Raw genomic sequence first — 21,648 nt, forward strand, 5'->3', positions numbered from 1 at the left:
GTAGAAAATGTGAATGAACCAATAAATGACATCTGGCTGAAAGTCCCCATAAGTATGTATATAACGTATCATTTTAGTAAAATCAAATGGTTTTGGTTAATTGCAGGCCCAAAGTTCCTTAAACTCCCTCCCTTTTCGTTTAATTGTGCACAATCCTAAATCACCAGGCAGGATGTGAGAGGAAGGACCACAACAAATGAGAAAAGACAGAATGTGTAAAATGAATTTACAGGTATGGAAATAGGTGGTGGGTAGATCGGGCCTTATGCAATTATGGTATGTAATTCTAACTGTTACAGCCAGATTGACAGTGTGGGATCTAGATATGAATTATACCAGCACATGTTAAGGGTAAATTTGATAACCAGGCACGAATACTTTAATATACTTGTAATTTGAGGAGAGAATGTTGTGCATGTATTTCAGTATAGTTAATATTAATCAATATACCTTTTCTTTTTGCTTACAGCAGGGATGGTGTTTGCTTATGAGTAGACATGAATAAATGAGAACATGGCTTTCTGCGATTCTGTACTTGATAGCCTGGACTTTGAATTAATGTATCCAGCCAAAGTTCAAAGGGCAAATATAGATCTGCTACAGAGGTGAGTTCATTAGCATCTTTTTGCCCTATTTTCTGTCATTCCGAATTGTTATTATTGTTGTATTTGTATTGTACTGTAGGCAGCCAATCATGTTGCCTAGTGGCACTAAGTGGCACTTGTGTACAGCGTCTGTGCGTATGGAAGTGAATGCATTGGGTTAGGCAGAGACCTGAATGTGATAGGTAAACATTGGTAATGTATTTACTTGAAATCTCAAGTTCGGATGACGGTGTTACATAGGACTATAAGATGTCCGTGAGTGTAGCCGGGTGGTAGTAAGGGCCATGAGCTGTAGGTAATAGACTGGAAGGTGTCTTCCGCACAGCGTCTTAACAGCATTTATAGGCTCCCAGTGCACTGGACCCTGCCTACACAACCACTCACAAAAATACAAACGTTTGACGGAAAATTAGCATTAAATTCTGGTCTGCACGGGGCCTCTATGCTCGTGGGCCCCTGGGCAACTGCCCAGCGTGCCCATGCGTAAGGACTCACAAACCGATCTAGTCTGGCAACCCCATGCTTTAGTCTCTGCATCTCAGAACCCCAGTCAAAGGCCTGTATAAGTTTGTCAGTTTTCAGCATTTTCCTGAATATTAGACAATAAGCTGTGGCGGCAAGCTTTATTTGAGACAATTAGTCAGTGGTGCCTGTACTTACAGCCTCTGTGCTTTTGCCATTCAAGGATTGTCTACGGACTGTTCAAAGATGAATGAACAATACCAAATATTCTGGGTCCGTGTTCGACAATACCTTACAAATGTTACTAAATACTGTCAAAATATTATTTATTTCACAGTTGACCAGTGGAGTCCTTTTAAGGTCAGTTTGATGTGACTGGGCTTTTTCTTTTGTTAATAGGCAATGGGGCTGTGTGGCCAAAGGCACAAAGCAGTCTGTCATTGTAGATTCCAGTATAAATCGCATTACAGTTGTCCAAGTCTGCTGTCTGTGCTAGGCACGCGGGCTTCATTAGGGTCCCTCAGTGGCTCACCATCAGGAGCTGTAGTATCTTGTATGGGGGCACAGCTCAAAAGTTTCATTCTCTCATTGACCACTGTATGTACTTCAAGTTTAACTCTAGGGCTGAATCAAAACTTGATACCACATTTTTTTTTATCAGGACTGTCCCCAGAAATAGAGGTTACATAATAACAAGTGTCTTCTACTAGAATTACATGTACCCTCCAGGCTGTTTTTTTGTGTCTCACCCTCAACGAATGCATTCGATTTTCATTAGATCAAGTTTGTCGATTAACTAAGCAAACTGGCTGGCATATATGATGAATAGTATTTGTGACAGGTCAGATTCCCTAAGATATGCTGCAGGACGTATCTCTTTGAAGATTTGGCTCTGGTCATCATTACTTTGCTTTGGGGTTGGAGGGACAAAAAGAAACGATTCAAGAGAATGGCATGCTCTCACTATAGGCTGTGGTTGGGTGAAGGACCATCAGTAATGTATGTAGGTTTTAATTTAAAAAAAAACTACGAGGGTGTGCTCTCTGATAATTACTATGGGGTTTCTGACACTTTCATGAGTCTAAACCCCTATTGGCCATGATGTAGATGGACAGTGGTGCTCTACGGTCATCAAAATAACTTGTGATTTCCCAATCAAGGATTATACAGTGGCCTGCTATTTGGTAGTACTTTACTATCAGCCATTGTAAGGTAATTGATTATTACCTGGGGAGGATGTGAGTCCTTCCCAAGTAATAAGTCCAACATTTTGTTAGGTCCAACATATAAGTTGAGTTATTAAACTGGGGCTCAATGCCAGTTAACTATGGCACAGTGCAGACAGATTCATCCTAAAGAAAGTGTGTATTTAGCTGTACCTAAACTGTTAAAAATTCAAAACAGAACATAATACAAATCCCACAAACAATTTCTAACAATAGAGAACATTTTAATTAGAAAAATTACACAAAAATGATTGAGATAAATAAGAGGAAACAAAGATCCAAATGTTTAAAGCTTTGTTGCAAAAAGTACCAAGAAATACTAATGCGCCAACCAGAAGCAACTGTTTGCAGTGGACTTGGACTTAGGTATGGCTTGAGGCTGACCATGATTGAGTGTAGGTCTGATCCATCAAAGTGGGTCATCCTGATCAAAGATTGTACCTTCTTCTTTCTTAATTTATGGAATGAAATTCAAAATCCTCCAGCAGGGCAAAGTTGAAGCCCTCCCTGATGGAGAAGGCCAAGCTAAAGCCGTTGCTTTTGGAGGGAAATGCTTCAAATCGGTAAATATATATTTCATGGTTGTCACATTGGCTGTTCAATTTTTGCCCTGTCGCCTGATCAAGATTTACACCTTCAGACTTTGTTTATTTTTTGCTGTGAGATCCCACTGAAACGCCACAGTTCTTAGAAGTTTCCCAAAAATATTCTAAGTCGCAACCTTTCACACTTTCTTCATCACTACCTCCTGGCCACTTCTAAGACTTCCAAGACCTTAGGGACAGTACGTAGATGTGAGGCCTCACTCCAGCAGTGACACAAACAGGGTTCAGCCCAACAGGTCCAGTTGCCACTGGTTAGTCTGGCACTTCACGAGAAAGGCCTCTTACAGCTTGTTGTGACCCTGTAGCGATACAGGAAGTCATCTAACTAATTTTTGGAGTCCACTTCGAAGTCTTGGCTACAAGTGGGAGGAGGTTAGGCTCTTCAGGCCTCTAGACAGTCACTTACAGAAGGTCCAGTCCTCTTCTGTTCTTTGTCAGGTCCAGAAGTGTTCTTGATGAGACAGGGGCGAGGTGTCACTTTTGTAGGATTCACCGGCCATTGAGTTTGAGTGACACATGGACAAACCCTAACCGAAAAGAAAAAGTTCCTGAGGGCAAACCTTCCTGCTTTTGCATTACATCCTGTTTGCCTTACTGCAGACTATCAAACAGTGCACTATTTTAAGTTGAATCAAATGCTGGTGGCCCAGCATTAGATGTAGCTAGGGAAAGCGCTGTCAGGGGGCATCTGCTGACTGGTTAAGGCTAATTAGCTCACTGGAGCTTCAGGTATGCAGAGGCTACTTTTTTAAGTTACCTTTTTGATATATTTGTCAAACTCCAACTTCACAATTGAATTGGATTTTAAACGATATTAAACAGAGTGCTTGAAACATTTCTGTAGCTTATCCCAAAGTTAGCAAAAATAGAATTTTATTTGCACTTTAGTTTTTGTTTAGGATAAGCCACAGCCCTTTATAGTGAAAATAGCGTTTGAGGGGCCTGTCACTGTAGGAACATATCACCAAGATATGTTTACATGTTACACTTACTTTTGAATAATTGCCACCCTCGCCTGTGGGCTTCAAGACCCATGTAATGTTGATTTACTTAACATTTAAAATTAGGGTTCCTTCCTGTAAAAAGGTTTATATGCTAGTTTAAAATCTGTAGCATTCAGGCTACACATGTAGGCCTAAAGCCATGTTTCTCCTTGCCAATCTAGTTGATGATGCAACAGATGCTGCTGTTCACAGGTGACTGTTGGTGTATTTTTCATGCTATTTGTGTATTTTTCTGCACCAAATACTATGGCCTTGCTGGAATGCAAATTATGCCAATTGGGGATTAGTCAGTTTGACCATGTTTTATGGGTCAGACAGGTACACTGGGGACTGAACAACTGCACTACAGCACGCAGAGTTCAAATGCTACCCAAACATGTAAGTATAAAATGTGGGTGACCATGCAAAAGGAGGGATTTTGCAACAGCCATGGGTTTTTCCAGAATGTGGCAGGTTTATTTAAGGGAATTATGGGAGAGGTTGTTTTTTATGATATCCACTCAATTTATTTTATCTTTTGGATTTGAATTATGCTACTGGGTCTCTCCACTATTGTTTAGGTGCATGAAGCCCATTTTTCTATTTCAATACTTTATTCAATTTCGTAATAAAATCATAAAAGTACAATAAATTACATTTTAAAACTGTAAAACAGTTTTTAAAGATCGTAGGTTACACACTGGCAAAACCTCTACCTTATTTTGACTGGTGGTTGATGGATGAGGTTGGAGTTATGCTCCTTTTTCAATCATTTTCACTGCTCTGTTTTATGATTTTGTATATAGTGTGCATTGAGTATTGTCTGCCCTAATAAACTATCATCATGGATTCTCCCTTGGTTTTGGCAAGTTTTGGTATGCAGTAAATCACATCGTGTGCTGGATGAGTAGTTCCATGTCACTGTCTTCTAGGTTCAATGTGAGCCTGTCTTTTGAATGTATAATTTAACATAGACGACTTCTGACAAGTCCTTTGGTTTGTTTATATTAGTTTATGTTTTATTGAGTAATAGGTATTTTGAAATCCAATTTTGTTTATTTCCACTTACTTGAATTTGGTTGCTTGGTTGCTGTAGTTTGTCACTTACTATGAAGATGAGGGCCATCTGTCATGCTTAGCAGCTGCCATGGGGGTGCACATGCCATTCCATAGCAGCCATATTGGACAGGTGTTTTTGCAAAGATTGTCTGCAATGCTTGTGTATACGAGCTAATGTAACAGCTGCCATTTTTAAATTTATTTTAAGTGGAATTAGTGTTCTAAGTTGGCCAATGAGCATTTACGAGCCGTAAATGAAACAAAAGTATGAGATGAAGCACAAAAAACAATAAACAGCCCGGCGCCTGCTGTCAGGCCCTCATTAACATTTTTTACAATTTAAAAAAGTGTAAAGAAAAATCTAAAGAGGGGAGCCCATACAGCAACTTTGCCTTCTTGCGACACGCATCAGCCAGAGCTGGGGGCCAACATCCCCCAAGAGCCATAGCACCAGGGAGGCACATGGTGGCCCAAAGCAAGCAGCCCCAACAGTTTTACATTCTGATCTGACATCCACCAATTCCATAGGTCTATCTCTGCAAGACATTGAGACTCTAAAACTTGCCTTGAAAAAACAATACTAAATAATCTCTTGCCTATACTGGACAGGCTTGCTGATTTGGAGATAAGTGTGGGATCCACCCAAAAGTCTCTTGCCTGGAGCAGGGTTAGAATCAAAAAGTCATGAAGGGGGGGCACCTTATTGTAGAGAATCCCACACCAGAGAGGGGAACCAAAGTAGGAATCCAAACTTACTATCTCACATGCCCACCCCTGAAATAAATCGCAGTGATCTGAGGGCAGTGTTGCCAAAACCTATTGAATCAACATGCACCAGTTATTTGGTTGTGTAAGGGCAGTCTCCTAGTATCACTGGGTCTAACGTACGTAGAACCAAACTCTAAGGGAAACAAAGCTGTATATACTAGACAGCCTCCTTCCCAAATTGATGATTTCACTTCCAGGAATAATCACGTTAATGAGGTGAGACTACACCTTCCACCAGAGTGTTGTCCATATGTGGCAATTCTTACTAATGTCCCCTCTCTCCGGGGTAATTCTAAGGAAACACTCAGCCAGCTGAAAAATAAAGTTTGTCACTGGCTATCCCAAAATATAAATTTCTCCAAAGCAAACTATCATGATATTTTGTTTGTAAGATGTGTAAGCTGGGTTGGTCCCTTACGCGAGTCTTCAATTGGAGACTGTGTAGTAATTACTGTAGGTCCCCAACCCTAGCAGGGCAATTGCTTAGAAGTGGAAATTCTCTCTATGGTCAGGGCCCTAGACAAGGGATTGACATTGTGCCACTTTTTTATTTATAGGCATCTCGAATCTACTGGCCCAATCCCCCCACTAAATGTGCATAAGGTTCAGAAACCAATGATGAGACAGGAGCTTTTTCACCTAGTGACCAGAAATAGATACTAAGCACTTATTGATCTGGACACTCCGGACTGACTAAACTCCTAAACTCTTGTACTGCCAATGGCCTGCGCTGCAACCCCGTTACTCAGTTTGAGGGAGTTACTAGTACTAATAATTTTAGTGAAATTGAACACTGTGACTGTGATGTATTTCCAATGGGAACTGTATCAATATTTCTGTTTCTGACCCTTGTCCGGTTAATAAATCAATAGTGGCCATACAACGGCACAGAAACCCGTTTTCTGATTAGGTCATAGCGCATGCTACCACATTAGGCAAGCACTATTCCCCCAGCCCCCATAGAAAGCATACCGAGTTCTCAAAACAAATCAAACCTCCAGCAACCTGGGAAATCCCCCGCAGCTATTGTTTTGATTTAACCAAGAACTCCAGTAAAGAATGTACGAACGACCAGTTCTTATGACATCCTTATTGACGTATTTATGTCCATCCTTACGTCAATCTCGGCACCTTTCAGGTATAAATATTACCGACATTGCCCTAAGCAAAGACACGGTGGTGACGAGATTGGAGCAGCGATACTTGCCGAGGAGCCCAGCTGATGCAGAAAAAGCCCACGGACGCTGCCCCTCCTTTTTGACGCGCTGAGAGAGAGACGCTGCCTTTTCTCTTGCCGAGAAATCCAGCCCCGGCGTTTCCAGCCGCCCTTGCGGGCAACTGGGATATCGAGTCCTGAGATTGAGATACCAGCCCTCCAGCCTTCTAAATCCCAGGTACTGAATTGAATAACCCCTCACAGAGAATTCTTGAATCAGATCCTTGGCAAAGCAAACTTAACTTAAACTGCTACTTATCTACTCCCGCCCACGTATTAGGCTTAGGTCAGGTACACTGGGGTAGGCGTAGCTAGAAGCACCAGTTGAGTACGATTAGTCAATGTATATATGTATATAGCTTTTATCCATTTTAAGTACATATGGCTAAGAAACCATATCAATGCTTTTGCAGTATTATTTTATAATCCTGTTTTTACTGTATGCACTTTACTTAACTATAAGTATTGCAATAATAGCAATTCATTTCTCTTGTATGAGAAAGGAGACTGATCAATAAATAACACCTTCTTATTGAACACGCCCGTCTCTTCCTTTTCTCTACAATCTGGTGAAACTAAGAATGCACGTACTGACTGAGTAAAATAAGTTGTCTTTTGTTTTCACACGACTCTAGAGATATACTCTTGATTAGGGGAGAGCAAAGTTGTCATGTTCTATGGTTGTCAGAAACTAAATCCCTTCTTGTCTATCCAGGGAGGTTAAACTCCTCCTTGCCTATTCGAGAAAGTTTCTAGTGAACTCTGAGCTAGCTGGCACACACATAACTTTAAGTCTAATATCGTCGGTAGAAGACCTAGTTAACCACAGTCCTACGTCTATACTATTGAAGATATTATTACAATGCGCAGAGCCTATTGGGATAATAGGAACTACACTACATGGCACCCAACCGTTTGGATAGGCGATAAATCTAACGCAAGACATTAGAGTAACTCAGTCGTGCTTTTTCACACAGACCCCTTTTCCCATAATACCCCAAAGACGTCTGGAGTGGGTGAAAGGTAAATCCGCCAAAACTTCGTAGGAGGAGACTCCTATGTATGGTTCTTGGTTTATTCAACGTTGAAGGATACACTGTTCCAAAATATTGTGCATCTAATCTTTGTTTCCATAGAAACCTGATCTGCAAATAAACAAAATAACCTTCCTGACAGTAAAATGTCAGAAACTGAAGAAGAAAGGGAGACAGCTAGAATAGCAGCTCAACTCTTAGCGGATGACAATAGTCTCCTACAACAAGACCCGGAGGCAATACTAATCCCGGTCAACATAAGAAAAACTATAACCTTAAAACTTATAGAAAATGGACTGACACCAAGAGGTGGTACAGTCATATTCGTAATTGAGGCACACGAATATCGGCAGACAGAGGTATTCTATTCATGGATAAACTTTCCAGCAGCAAACGCTGTAACTAAGGACTTCCACTATTACAAAATAGAGGAACCTCCGAATGAGTACACTCCTTTCGAGGAGGTGGAAATACCACTCTAATACCAAGAGCACCTGCTCTGGTTTAATGGCGCCCTAAAACATAATAATCACATCACCAGGCTCGGTCCACTAGGTAGACCAGGAGCAACGTGGCCAGTCCTAGCCGGATACACACCACATCCAGACATTGAAGAAATGTCTGCACCAGATATTTTAGCACAGCTAAAACAACGAATCAAAATACATAGACAATTAGTCCAATATGTAATGCGGACTTCAACATTCCAACCAGCTATTAAAATTCCACAGCTGACCCCTCATCAGGGGAACACAAATAAAATTACACCACAGAACATACAGTCCTGTTTAGGTAAAGTACCCGCAAAACGGGAACAAATTCCATTCTGGTTAGCACAAAAAATCACTCAAATAGAGGCGGTATTTCCGGATACCACCCCGGTTGAGAAACACAGAATTCTGACTATCTGTCTTCCAATGGGAATCGCACCACATGTGGAGGACTGTGACACTTGGGGTACAGTCTTTGCTTCCGTTTACACAAAAACACATGGTGTTCCATCCATGTCAGTAATACCAGATGTGCTAAAACAAATTCAAGATGAATACGGTCCAGAACCTGCCTTAACTCTTGGTATGAAATTACTAAAAGACTTCAAGCAGGTCTCGGCAATATTACTAGCCAATATAAATGGAGAAGCAGCAAATGTGGCGATCCGCCAGAGGTTGAAAGAGGCAGATATAGCAGACCAACCATTTGAAATTGCCAGAATCATAGAAAAATCCTATGAAGAACTAGGAAGAGATAGTTTGGGTGGAATACCTGTGAAACCCCAACTAATTGAAAATCCTGAAAAGATATTTATTACAAATAATCTAAACACTCAAAAAAAGAGCTGGGATGGAAATAAACAATCCACTCCTAAAGAAAAAAGATTCCAAACCAGAGGAAGGTCTCCTCGGCGGAGAGAAAGATCTCCGGACCAAGGACACAAGTCTCCCCAAAGGGAGTCCTCTGTGAAAAAATACAACCTTAGAAATAGAGATAATATAAAGAAACCTGACAGATATCAAGATATTGATACACGTCCCTCTCAATCTTTTCAGACTTCCTCGCAGAAATCGGAAAGAAGAGGACGATCAGAACACAGGGAAGAGCACGTCAAGTCCAAATACAAGGAACCTGCTCATCCAAATAAAAAATTACAATTTCCAAAGAAGAAGGTAGCCAGTATTAAAGTAATCAACCATGCCGAGAATACTGAGGACACAACTGAAAAACGGAGAATGGGCTCAGTTAATGCTAGACAGCGCAGCAGAAGTGAGCATAGCTCGCAAGATCCTGATGAATCATCTCGAGACAGTGGACACAAATGAATACATTCAGGTGGAAACTGCAGATACCAGAGTTAGCAAACCTTATACAATATATGAAATAACATTGCGTATAGAGGGGGATAAGACTAGGAAGATAAGGGGTCTGTTTTGGGATAATCTCTCTAAAGGCTATGACATCCTTCTAGCTGAAAAAGACTGGCCACCAGAGTTTGTCAGGGACTGCCCTCATGGCGAAGAAATAATTATGCCTGCCTTCTCAAATCATATTCCAATACATAAAAAGTATACACTTGCAAGAAAGTGGGCAGTAGGCCAAGCTCCTGCATTATATAAAAACCATGTGGGATGGGATGAGGACTCTCCTCCTCACAAAATCCAGTTAAAATCACAACCTACTGCACAGATGCAGTACCCAATTAAGCAAGAAGCTAAAAAACAGGTAAAAGAGATCCTAGATCAACTTGAATACCAGGGGGTAATTGAAACATGCACCTCACAAATGAACAATCCTTTGTTTCCTGTCTCCAAACCAGATAATTCATATCGTCTTGTTTTGGACTACAGACACTTGAACTCATGTTGCAAAACTTTTGCAGTGCAAAACTCACACAGTGCAGCACTAATGAATAACATAGTGCGCAAAAAATACAAAACTACATTAGACATTTCTAATGGATTCTTTTGTCAAAATATAGCACCTGAAAGCAGATATTTGACCGCGTTCTCAATAAATGGCTCGCAAAAAAATTTCTGTCGTTTGCCCCAGGGGTTCAAGAACAGCCCAGGATTATTCTCAGCAAGAGTAACAGAGTTACTACAAATATATTATGACGAGGCATTATCTTATGTCGATGACATCTATCTAACAGATGATGACTTGGATACTCACTTGAAAAGAGTAAACACCATAATACTTGGGTTCGCAGCAGAGGGTTACAAATTCAACTTTAAAAAGTCGAGAATTGCCCATCTAACTGTCCTATTGTTAGGATATGAATTATCAAGTGAAGGCAAAAGCCTGGCTGACAATTTCCTGTAATCCAAGCACCTAGAACACTGAAAAACTTGCAATCAATTCTAGGTTTCCTGAATTTCGGAAGAACTTACATTATAAACTATGCAGAGAGGGTTAAACCTCTCTATGATTTAATAAAACCGGATTTTAAAAGAATCAACTGGACTCAAAAACACACAGAAATTTTGAGATCTTTACAAACAGACATGTTAGTTAAAACAAAACTACAAACACGTGACAACACACGCAATCTTGTGATTCGAGTCATCCCAGGAAGATGCGGATTCACATACCTGACCTCTAATGAGGGAGAAACGGTACCAATAGCATACAAATCACACTTGTACACAAAAGCTGAAATGAAATTTAGCCCAACGGAAAAAATCCTTACCGCAGTACAGACTGCTGTAGCGAAAGAAAGAGCCCTAGCACAAGGTAAACGAATAATCATCGTGACACCAATACCAGTCCTGGAGGCGGTAACAAAGGCAAGCATTCCGAATGCTAAAGCACTTCATCCGAGATGGATACAATGGGCTAATTCCCTTGCTGCAACAGACGTGGTATACGAATTTGATCCTAATTTAAAAACACAAGAATTTCTCCAATATGAATTTGAATGTCCTCTGCCGACAGAAATTCTGCCTCTAGAACATTACGGCTGTATAATATATACGGACGGATCAGCACAACCCGCAGTGGGGGGTAAGCAAGCTTACAGTGCTGCGTGCGCGATTGTTAAAGGTCGCTGGCACGAAGGAAAGTTTAGACCACTAGTAACTAAAACACAATCTCTAGGAGATTGTACAGCTCAGCGAGCTGAACTACTAGCATTCAAGATGGCGCTTGAAAATACCGATCGAGAATTCCCGACACTTATAGTGTGCGATTCGTATTACTGCGTCAAATCATACAATAACGATTTACAGAAATGGATTCAAAACGGTTACAAAGATGACACAGGTGCAACAATAAAGCAGAAATCGCTTTGGGAACAAGTAGTTCTTTTACAGAAAGAACTACCAAAAACTCACGTGATACATTCACTGAGTCATCAACGTGATGGCGTTCACGTTGCAGGGAATTCATTGGCTGAGACAGCCACAGCAGTAGCAACCAGATCGGCTTCCGTAGCTACAAAAAAGCGTTCAGTAAAATACATTGACGGTGAAACAGTGCTGGCGGTGAAAACGTCATCAAAAGGCGACTGTTCAGCTTTACCGATCAACTATCCACTCAATTATACATACATAATCGATGCAAACTCCGTTCCTTTTGCTCGAATCCCTGGAGTGGGGGATAGAGTGATTCCAAACATGAACAGGAGAGTCTTGTTAATAGTAGACGCACATATTGGCGAGGGTCTTAGACATCGCACAATTAAAGATTCTCTAGCAGAATTACAATCAACATACTGGTGGCCAGGAATGAGTCTGGACCAACACCTATTCGCGAGAAACTGTTCAAACTGCAACAGAGATCGCAGTGGTGAACGAAACTGTGTATTCCCACGGCTTTTTCCTCAATAAGGAATAGGCTAACAACATAAACTCACCCAGTATGAATAATGCGTCTTATTAACATGTAGAGACTATTTTCACTTGTGATGTAGACCCCAACTTTCGGCTGACGTCTGAATTGTTATAAAAGATTTGCGAGTCTATAATGGCATATACGCTAGAAGCAGGCTACGTCCTGACCAAAATCTTTCCTTTAGCTCCAAAAAAGCTTGTGGGGGGGGTGCTTGGCCAGAATGAGCATTGCATTGCGGGACTCTTCTCACTTCCTTCCTGAGGGAAACAGGATGGTGTAAAGAAAAAACCAAGGCATAGAGCAATCGATAACAGCAAAGGTATTAGGTTCGGGAGCTGGGTGGGTCAAATATTTAATAAGTGTCCAACGTAGTCTTAATAATCTGCCAAGAAATTCTCTGAGAGGTCTCAGTCCGTACGAACTATTGTTTGGGACTAGAATGTTAGTCCAGGACTTAGATAGTCAGACTTCAGTGGTTAAAGAAAAATGCTTTGATATCAAAGATCGCTTGGCTATTTTACTGGACTTAAATGAAACAAGAAGAGACCTGAGCAACATAAAGTTGAAACAACAGCCAACAACCACTGAAGAGAAACCACCTGTCCCAGCAAGGCCTGTCTGGATTCCAAAAATCGGGGATCTGGTCAGAGATAAGATCGCGGTAAAGAAGGAATTTGGGCCTTCTTACAGAAAAGCAGTTCCTGTCTTGTCTGTCAACGGGACGAGATCAGTAGTATTACCGCCCCTTGCTGGTAAAAAGGAGAACCAAGTTGTATCCATCTACCTGGTTAAACCACAATCATGTGGCCAATAACAAGTAGTAGGCCAAGTGGACTCCCAAGAAGTAGTAGAACACCTAAGTTTGCTACATCCACAGAGGTTCCAACTGAAAGACTGATCACATTTGAAAAATCTACAGTGAACCAACAAGGACTATGCAACAAAGCAATAGAACTTGAACCTCTTAAAACCCAAATCAAAACTTTACATCAAGAAACTCCACTCTACACTGATGTAACGGACTATGCTAATGAAACAAAGCAAATCCTAAAAACAAAAAGTAATCCAGATGCAATTGAAACAATTGGCAGAACAGCATCCGGCTACTTCATCAACTTCGATGATTTTTTTGAAGATCTGAATGAACCTGACGATCATCCAACAAAAAGAACTTTTAAAGACAAAGCAAAGAAACTTTTTCATCAACTAAAAGAAACCTATCTGATTTCTCCATGGATTGAAATTTGGGTGGCATTTGGTGCATTTATCCTCATACTTTGGCTCATCATGGTACTATGCTTGGGACATTTCATTGAGGGAAGATATGCTAAAATGGACACAGCAAGCCAGAATATCAACTTGGTCCTTAAACCACACACATCTTCACACGTCGAGAAAAGAGAACTTTCTTCTGTCAACTTCACAGCCAATCCTATACCCGGCGGGGTAGCATGGGACAAAACTGAATATGAAATATATGGTCCGGTCGAACTCCTGAAGTACCCACACCAATTTAAGATTTCATTAAGTGACTTTGTAAAACCAAGCACATTCGCTGATGATTGGGATTTTGAAAGTATTAATGATATGATGTCTGATCTAGTGATGTCAGCCAAATTTACAGAACATGATTATTTACAAGGTTCATCAAATTACGATCAAATGTTTTGCTATAACCATTATGGTAACCATTATCTGCATAAATCTAATCAGCCTCGAAATGTTTTGAATTTTAGCCAGTGGGAACATTGTGCAACTCCACCAAAAGGCAGTTCAAAAACATTTTATGATAAATATTCATACTTTTCAGGGTTTAACACAAGTAATGCAGAAACATTCTACTTCAAATTGTTAAATAAGACAGGAGTGAAAACCATGCTTACAAACACAAAATTGATATATTCAGACTCATTTTTTGAAAAAATGAATACATTTGGTTTTGACTTCTGGAACGATAACATTGAAACGAAAACGATCTGGGGCACAAAAGATTGGCAAGTGCAAGGTATAGAATCATTATTTAGAGCCTGCATGATCCCAGAACAAATTATATTTTTGAATGACACGATTCAGCAGACCAGCTGTCTTGGTCTAGCCAAAATCAAAGACTTAAACAAACCGTCTATTCCAAAGCTAACAATGGATAGTAATAGCACCTCTGATGTTGAGATAGACGTAACCAGTATTTTAAACCAAAACAGAACACATCCTGAATGGAAAAAATGGTTGATCTGGCCCACAGACACAAATAACTGTCAAGACAGATTCCTGAACAAAATACAGGGGTTCACTTTGACCAGGCCAGACCCAAGATACTCCCAGAGACAACATCCAGGGATTGTAACTACTTACAGTGTGGGAAAGCTCTACCTTCAGTGGCTACATACATCCACACTGGCGGAAATTAAGCAACACCTAACTTTACTTAAAGAAGGTGCTGACTTGCGCGATTTCATTATGGGACCACGCAAACAGCGTCAAAAACGTTTCATAGCGGCCTCTATATATGCAGCCTACAACGAAGCTTGGAAAGAAACTCAAATTGAGACAGCAGAAAAAATACGGGAAATTGACCGTGTTAATTTGGAAAAATCACTTTCTGTTGTGGACAATGGGTTAATGACTCTGTCTTCCAGAATATATTCACTGGACAGTATTGTATCTTCAGCAATCGATATAATAGAGCAAGACTTACTGTTGTTACAACACGGTCAGTCTCAATTACGTTCTATTGTACAGCTTGGCTGGACGTTACAAAATCTGCGTTCAGGCTATGTGCCTTGGCGTTTAATCAACACAACGTCACTGTTTAATATCTTTAACCTTACTGATAAACAAATCAGTTTGGCACAGAAGGGTGCTGACTATACAATTCTGAGCATTGAAAAACTTGAGAGATTACCATTGACAATGTCAGAACGACCTGACATTGAATGGATAATACATGGGATAATAAATATTCCGATAACTACTTTCCAGTTTCAATACTGCCAAAAATATATACAGGCAGGCCAGTATGAAAGGTTGGGTAAAGGATACATTAAGTCGACATGGGACTTGCCCTATACACACACATGTGTTAGTAATAAAGGACAGAGTGTATTTCTTAGTGGCAATAATTGTGCAAAATCACTAAGTGGTATACTTCTGTGCCAGGGTTTAAGTTTGCATGGGGCCTGTGAAGGGACTTCAAATAACCTTTCATGTCACCAGCTAGGCACACCTGCAACACGAATAGAACCATTCTTTAGGAGACTCTCGAACGGGAGTTACATTCTAATTGTAGATCGCAGATGTTGCAGCCTAATGCCCGGAAAACCTTATCTCGTGAGCGTGACTACCAGGGTCATGTGCTGTGAAAGAGTATTGTTCCCAAACGATACTCCAGACAGGGAGGCAAGGTTATGGCCCAGTTTTAATTTCTATTCGAATTGATACTTTAAGCAGAATGAAGACTGTGCTCCTACAGACGCCAACCAGGTTGACGTCATCAAAAGAAACGTATGATCTCCAAGTTGCAAGGACAACGGCAGAGATTCATTCACTGCTATCAACGAATAGCCCCCTACACTTCGCAGAAATGTTGAACGAAATCTTAAATATTTCTGATACAAGTGGTATCGCCAGTGTATTTAAGACAGTTTTTTCAGGCGCTTTAACACCATTCAAAGCGATCCTGGGTATTTTTCCAAACTTCGTCCATTCTCTCTTTGGCGGACTACCTCTCCTGTTGGGACTAGTAGCAGGCGTCCTATTTTTGCTACTTTTGCTTCGATATGGCAAACCGTGTCACAGACATGACTCCAACATCAATGGAAGAAACGATCCTAGCTATACGCTACCGGGACCGCATAACTAAAGTCCTTGGACTAGCACGGCTACGAGATTTAAATATGACCTGGTTTCTTTCATTCAGACCCTTGTGGCAGACCTGTGTTATGCCTGTATTAAGGTGCTTGCTATGCGGCGAAGAATGCGTGTTGGACACCTGTCTCACACTACAATCGGAAGTGCCATTGGATGCAGAGACTTTGTTGAGTCCAGTTAAGGCTCAGGCATTGTGCTGTCCCCAGCGGCTACCAATCCTGATGACGGCATTCGTGGAGACTTCACCACTGCGATTGAAGGGTAGTGAAGTACAAGATGAAAGCAGCATCGATCAGGTACAACCATCTGTCAGCTATGCTGATCAAACCATCACTGAAAGCAATCATGCTCATGACTGCATGGTAGCGTCATTTTCCAACCTTGTCGAACTCTCACCAGAAGCTGTTGACTGTTTTTTCGAACATCTAAATGATATGATGTTTTTACCAGAACAGAAAGAATGACTTTGAGCAAACGTGCACACAGCGTTCCCTGAACTCTGAATTTGGCCTTCAAATTTAAAAATAAAGCCACTAAGAATTTTTCGAGTCTGCTCCTGCAAACAGGAACGTTCTCCAAACATCCAAAATATTTACCTTTCAGGCACTTAGCTTCTGCTTAAAGTAAACTATTCTTAGAGAACAGACACTTCTATTTTTAGGTACCTCAAGAACACTTTACCTCGACCTCTAGGTTATTTACACATACAATTGTATTTCTATGTGATGAAATGGACTCGCACTTTTTCCTCTGTATTAAGAGCCATTTCATGTGTTATTTTCGCAAATCATTCGTGCAGATATAAAATGTGCATCCTCTTTGAATGATTACACTGCTTGAATGCATACAGTAACTATATTCATTTTTCATGTATTACGCAAATCCAAATTTAATGCAAATTCATGTATTTTGGGGCGGTTTGAATACACATACAATATTAGTTATGTTTACTATGCTTAGGTTAGTAAATATGGACATAGATTCCGTGGAGTGGGTGTGATGTATTTCCTATGGGAACTGTATCAATATTCCTGTTTCTGACCCTTGTCCGGTTAATAAATCAATAGTGGCCATACAACGGCACAGAAACCCGTTTTCTGATTAGGTCATAGCGCATGCTACCACATTAGGCAAGCACTATTCCCCCAGCCCCCATAGAAAGCATACCGAGTTCTCAAAACAAATCAAACCTCCAGCAACCTGGGAAATCCCCCGCAGCTATTGTTTTGATTTAACCAAGAACTCCAGTAAAGAATCTACGAACGACCAGTTCTTATGACATCCTTATTGACGTATTTATGTCCATCCTTACGTCAATTTCGGCACCTTTCAGGTATAAATATTACCGACATTGCCCTAAGCAAAGACACGGTGGTGACGAGATTGGAGCAGCGATACTTGCCGAGGAGCCCTGCTGATGCAGAAAAAGCCCACGGACGCTGCCCCTCCTTTTTGACGCGCTGAGAGAGATACGCTGCCTTTTCTCTTGCCGAGAAATCCAGCCCCGGCGTTTCCAGCCGCCCTTGCGGGCAACTGGGATATTGAGTCCTGAGATTGAGATACCAGCCCTCCAGCCTTCTAAATCCCAGGTACTGAACTGAATAACCCCTCACAGAGAATTCTTGAATCAGATCCTTGGCAAAGCAAACTTAACTTAAACTGCTACTTATCTACTCCCGCCCACGTATTAGGCTTAGGTCAGGTACACTGGGGTAGGAGTAGCTAGAAGCACCAGTTGAGTACGATTAGTCAATGTATATATGTATATAACTTTTATCCATTTTAAGTATCATATGGCTAAGAAACCATATCAATGCTTTTGCAGTATTATTTTATAATCCTGTTTTTACTGTATGCACTTTACTTAACTATAAGTATTGCAATAATAGCAATTCATTTCTCTTGTATGAGAAAGGAGACTGATCAATAAATAACACCTTTTTATTGAATACGCCCGTCTCTTCCTTTTCTCTACAATCTGGTGAAACTAAGAATGCACATACTGACTGAGTAAAATAAGTTGTCTTTTGTTTTCACACGACTCTAGAGATATACTCTTGATTAGGGGAGAGCAAAGTTGTCATGTTCTATGGTTGTCAGAAACTAAATCCCTTCTTGTCTATCCAGGGAGGTTAAACTCCTCCTTGCCTATTCGAGAAAGTTTCTAGTGAACTCTGAGCTAGCTGGCACACACATAACTTTAAGTCTAATATCGTCGGTAGAAGACCTAGTTAACCACAGTCCTACGTCTATACTATTGAAGATATTATTCCAATGCGCAGAGCCTATTGGGATAATAGGAACTACACTACACTACACTACATGGCGCCCAACCGTTTGGATAGGCGATAAATCTAACGCAAGACATTAGAGTAACTCAGTCGTGCTTTTTCACACAGACCCCTTTTCCCATAATACTCCAAAGGCGTCTGGAGTGGGTGAAAGGTAAATCCGCCAAAACTTCGTAGGAGGAGACTCCTATGTATGGTTCTTGGTTTATTCAACGTTGAAGGATACACTGTTCCAAAATATTGTGCATCTAATCTTTGTTTCCATAGAAACCTGATCTGCAAATAAACAAAATAACCTTCCTGACAGTAAAATGTCAGAAACTGAAGAAGAAAGGGAGACAGCTAGAATAGCAGCTCAACTCCTAGCGGATGACAATAGTCTCCTACAACAAGACCCGGAGGCAATACTAATCCCGGTCAAGATAAGAAAAACTATAACCTTAAAACTTATAGAAAATGGACTGACACCAAGAGGTGGTACAGTCATATTCGTAATTGAGGCACATGAATATCGGCAGACAGAGGTATTGTATTCATAGATAAACTTTCCAGCAGCAAACGCTGTAACAAAGGACTTCCACTATTACGAAATAGAGGAACCTCCGAATGAGTACACTCCTTTCGAGGAGGTGGAAATACCACTCAAATACCAAGAGCACCTGCTCTGGTTTAATGGCGCCCTAAAACATAATAATCACATCACCAGGCTCGTTCCACTAGGTAGACCAGGAGCAACGTGGCCGGTCCTAGCCGGATACACACCACATCCAGACATTGAAGAAATGTCTGCACCAGATATTTTAGCACAGCTAAAACAACTAATCAAAATACATAGACAATTAGTCGAATATGTAATGCAGACTTCAACAGTCCAACCAGCTATTAAAATTCCACAGCTGACCCCTCATCAGGGGAACACAAATAAAATTACACCACAGAACATACAGTCCTGTTTAGGTAAAGTACCCGCAAAACGGGAACAAATTCCATTCTGGTTAGCACAAAAAATCACTCAAATAGAGGCGGTATTTCCGGATACCACCCCGGTTGAGAAACACAGAATTCTGACTATCTGTCTTCCAATGGGAATCGCACCACATGTGGAGGACTGTGACACTTGGGGTACAGTTTGCTTCCGTTTACACAAAAACACATGGTGTTCCATCCATGTCAGTAATACCAGATGTGCTAAAACAAATTCAAGATGAATACGGTCCAGAACCTGCCTTAACTCTTGGTATGAAATTACTAAAAGACTTCAAGCAGGTCTCGGCAATATTACTAGCCAATATAAAGGGAGAAGCAGCATTTTCTATGGTTGTCAGAAACTAAATCCCTTCTTGTCTATGCCTATTCGAGAAAGTTTCTAGTGAACTCTGAGCTAGCTGGCACACACATAACTTTAAGTCTAATATCGTTGGTAGAAGACCTAGTTAACCACAGTCCTACGTCTATACTATTGAAGATATTATTCCAATGCGCAGAGCCTATTGGGATAATAGGAACTACACTACACTACATGGCGCCCAACCGTTTGGATAGGCGATAAATCTAATGCAAGACATTAGAGTAACTCAGTCGTGCTTTTTCACACAGGCCCCTTTTCCCATAATACGCCAAAGACGTCTGGAGTGGGTGAAAGGTAAATCCGCCAAAACTTCGTAGGAGGAGACTCCTATGTATGGTTCTTGGTTTATTCAAAGTTGAAGGATACACTGTTCCAAAATATTGTGCATCTAATCTTTGTTTCCATAGAAACCTGATCTGCAAATAAACAAAATAACCTTCCTGACAGTAAAATGTCAGAAACTGAAGAAGAAAGGGAGACTCTTCCTAGTTCTTCATAGGATTTTTCTATGATTCTGGCAATTTCAAATGGTTGGTCTGCTATATCTGTCTCTTTCAACCTCTGGCGGATCGCCACATTTGCTGCTTCTCCCTTTATATTGGCTAGTAATATTGCCGAGACCTGCTTGAAGTCTTTTAGTAATTTCATACCAAGAGTTAAGGCAGGTTCTGGACCGTATTCATCTTGAATTTGTTTTAGCACATCTGGTATTACTGACATGGATGGAACACCATGTGTTTTTGTGTAAACGGAAGCAAAGACTGTACCCCAAGTGTCACAGTCCTCCACATGTGGTGCGATTCCCATTGGAAGACAGATAGTCAGAATTCTGTGTTTCTCAACCGGGGTGGTATCCGGAAATACCGCCTCTATTTGAGTGATTTTTTGTGCTAACCAGAATGGAATTTGTTCCCGTTTTGCGGGTACTTTACCTAAACAGGACTGTATGTTCTATGGTGTAATTTTATTTGTGTTCCCCTGATGAGGGGTCAGCTGTGGAATTTTAATAGCTGGTTGGACTGTTGAAGTCCGCATTACATATTGGACAAATTGTCTATGTATTTTGATTAGTTGTTTTAGCTGTGCTAAAATATCTGGTGCAGACATTTCTTCAATGTCTGGATGTGGTGTGTATCCGGCTAGGACCGGCCACGTTGCTCCTGGTCTACCTAGTGGACCGAGCCTGGTGATGTGATTATTATGTTTTAGGGCGCCATTAAACCAGAGCAGGTGCTCTTGGTATTTGAGTGGTATTTCCACCTCCTCGAAAGGAGTGTACTCATTCGGAGGTTCCTCTATTTTGTAATAGTGGAAGTCCTTTGTTACAGCGTTTGCTGCTGGAAAGTTTATCCATGAATAGAATACCTCTGTCTGCCGATATTCGTGTGCCTCAATTACGAATATGACTGTACCACCTCTTGGTGTCAGTCCATTTTCTATAAGTTTTAAGGTTATAGTTTTTCTTATCTTGACCGGTATTAGTATTGCCTCCGGGTCTTGTTGTAGGAGACTATTGTCATCCGCTAGGAGTTGAGCTGCTATTCTAGCTGTCTCCCTTTCTTCTTCAGTTTCTGACATTTTACTGTCAGGAAGGTTATTTTGTTTATTTGCAGATCAGGTTTCTATGGAAACAAAGATTAGATGCACAATATTTAGGAACAGTGTATCCTTCGACGTTGAATAAAACAAGAACCATACATAGGAGTCTCCTCCTACGAAGTTTTGGCGGATTTACCTTTCACCCACTCCAGACGTCTTTGGAGTATTATGGGAAAAGGGGTCTGTGTGAAAAAGCACGACTGAGTTACTCTAATGTCTTGCGTTAGATTTATCGCCTATCCAAACGGTTGGGCGCCCA

At 40.9% G+C, this 21,648-nt stretch overlaps 1 protein-coding gene across 1 annotated transcript in view; it reads left to right on the plus strand.

The window, feature by feature from the left end:
* Positions 1-491: 491 nt before the first annotated feature.
* The window catches only part of LOC144784313 (ankyrin repeat and fibronectin type-III domain-containing protein 1-like), a 2,450,348-nt gene continuing 2,429,191 nt past the window's right edge, over positions 492-21,648 (plus strand). The window contains exon 1 of the mRNA XM_078663012.1: positions 492-605. The gene's annotated coding sequence lies outside the window, so the exon portion shown is untranslated. The remainder of the gene's footprint in view (positions 606-21,648) is intronic.

The sequence above is a fragment of the Lissotriton helveticus genome, chromosome 10, assembly GCF_964261635.1.
Source record: "Lissotriton helveticus chromosome 10, aLisHel1.1, whole genome shotgun sequence".
Lineage (NCBI taxonomy): Eukaryota > Metazoa > Chordata > Amphibia > Caudata > Salamandridae > Lissotriton > Lissotriton helveticus.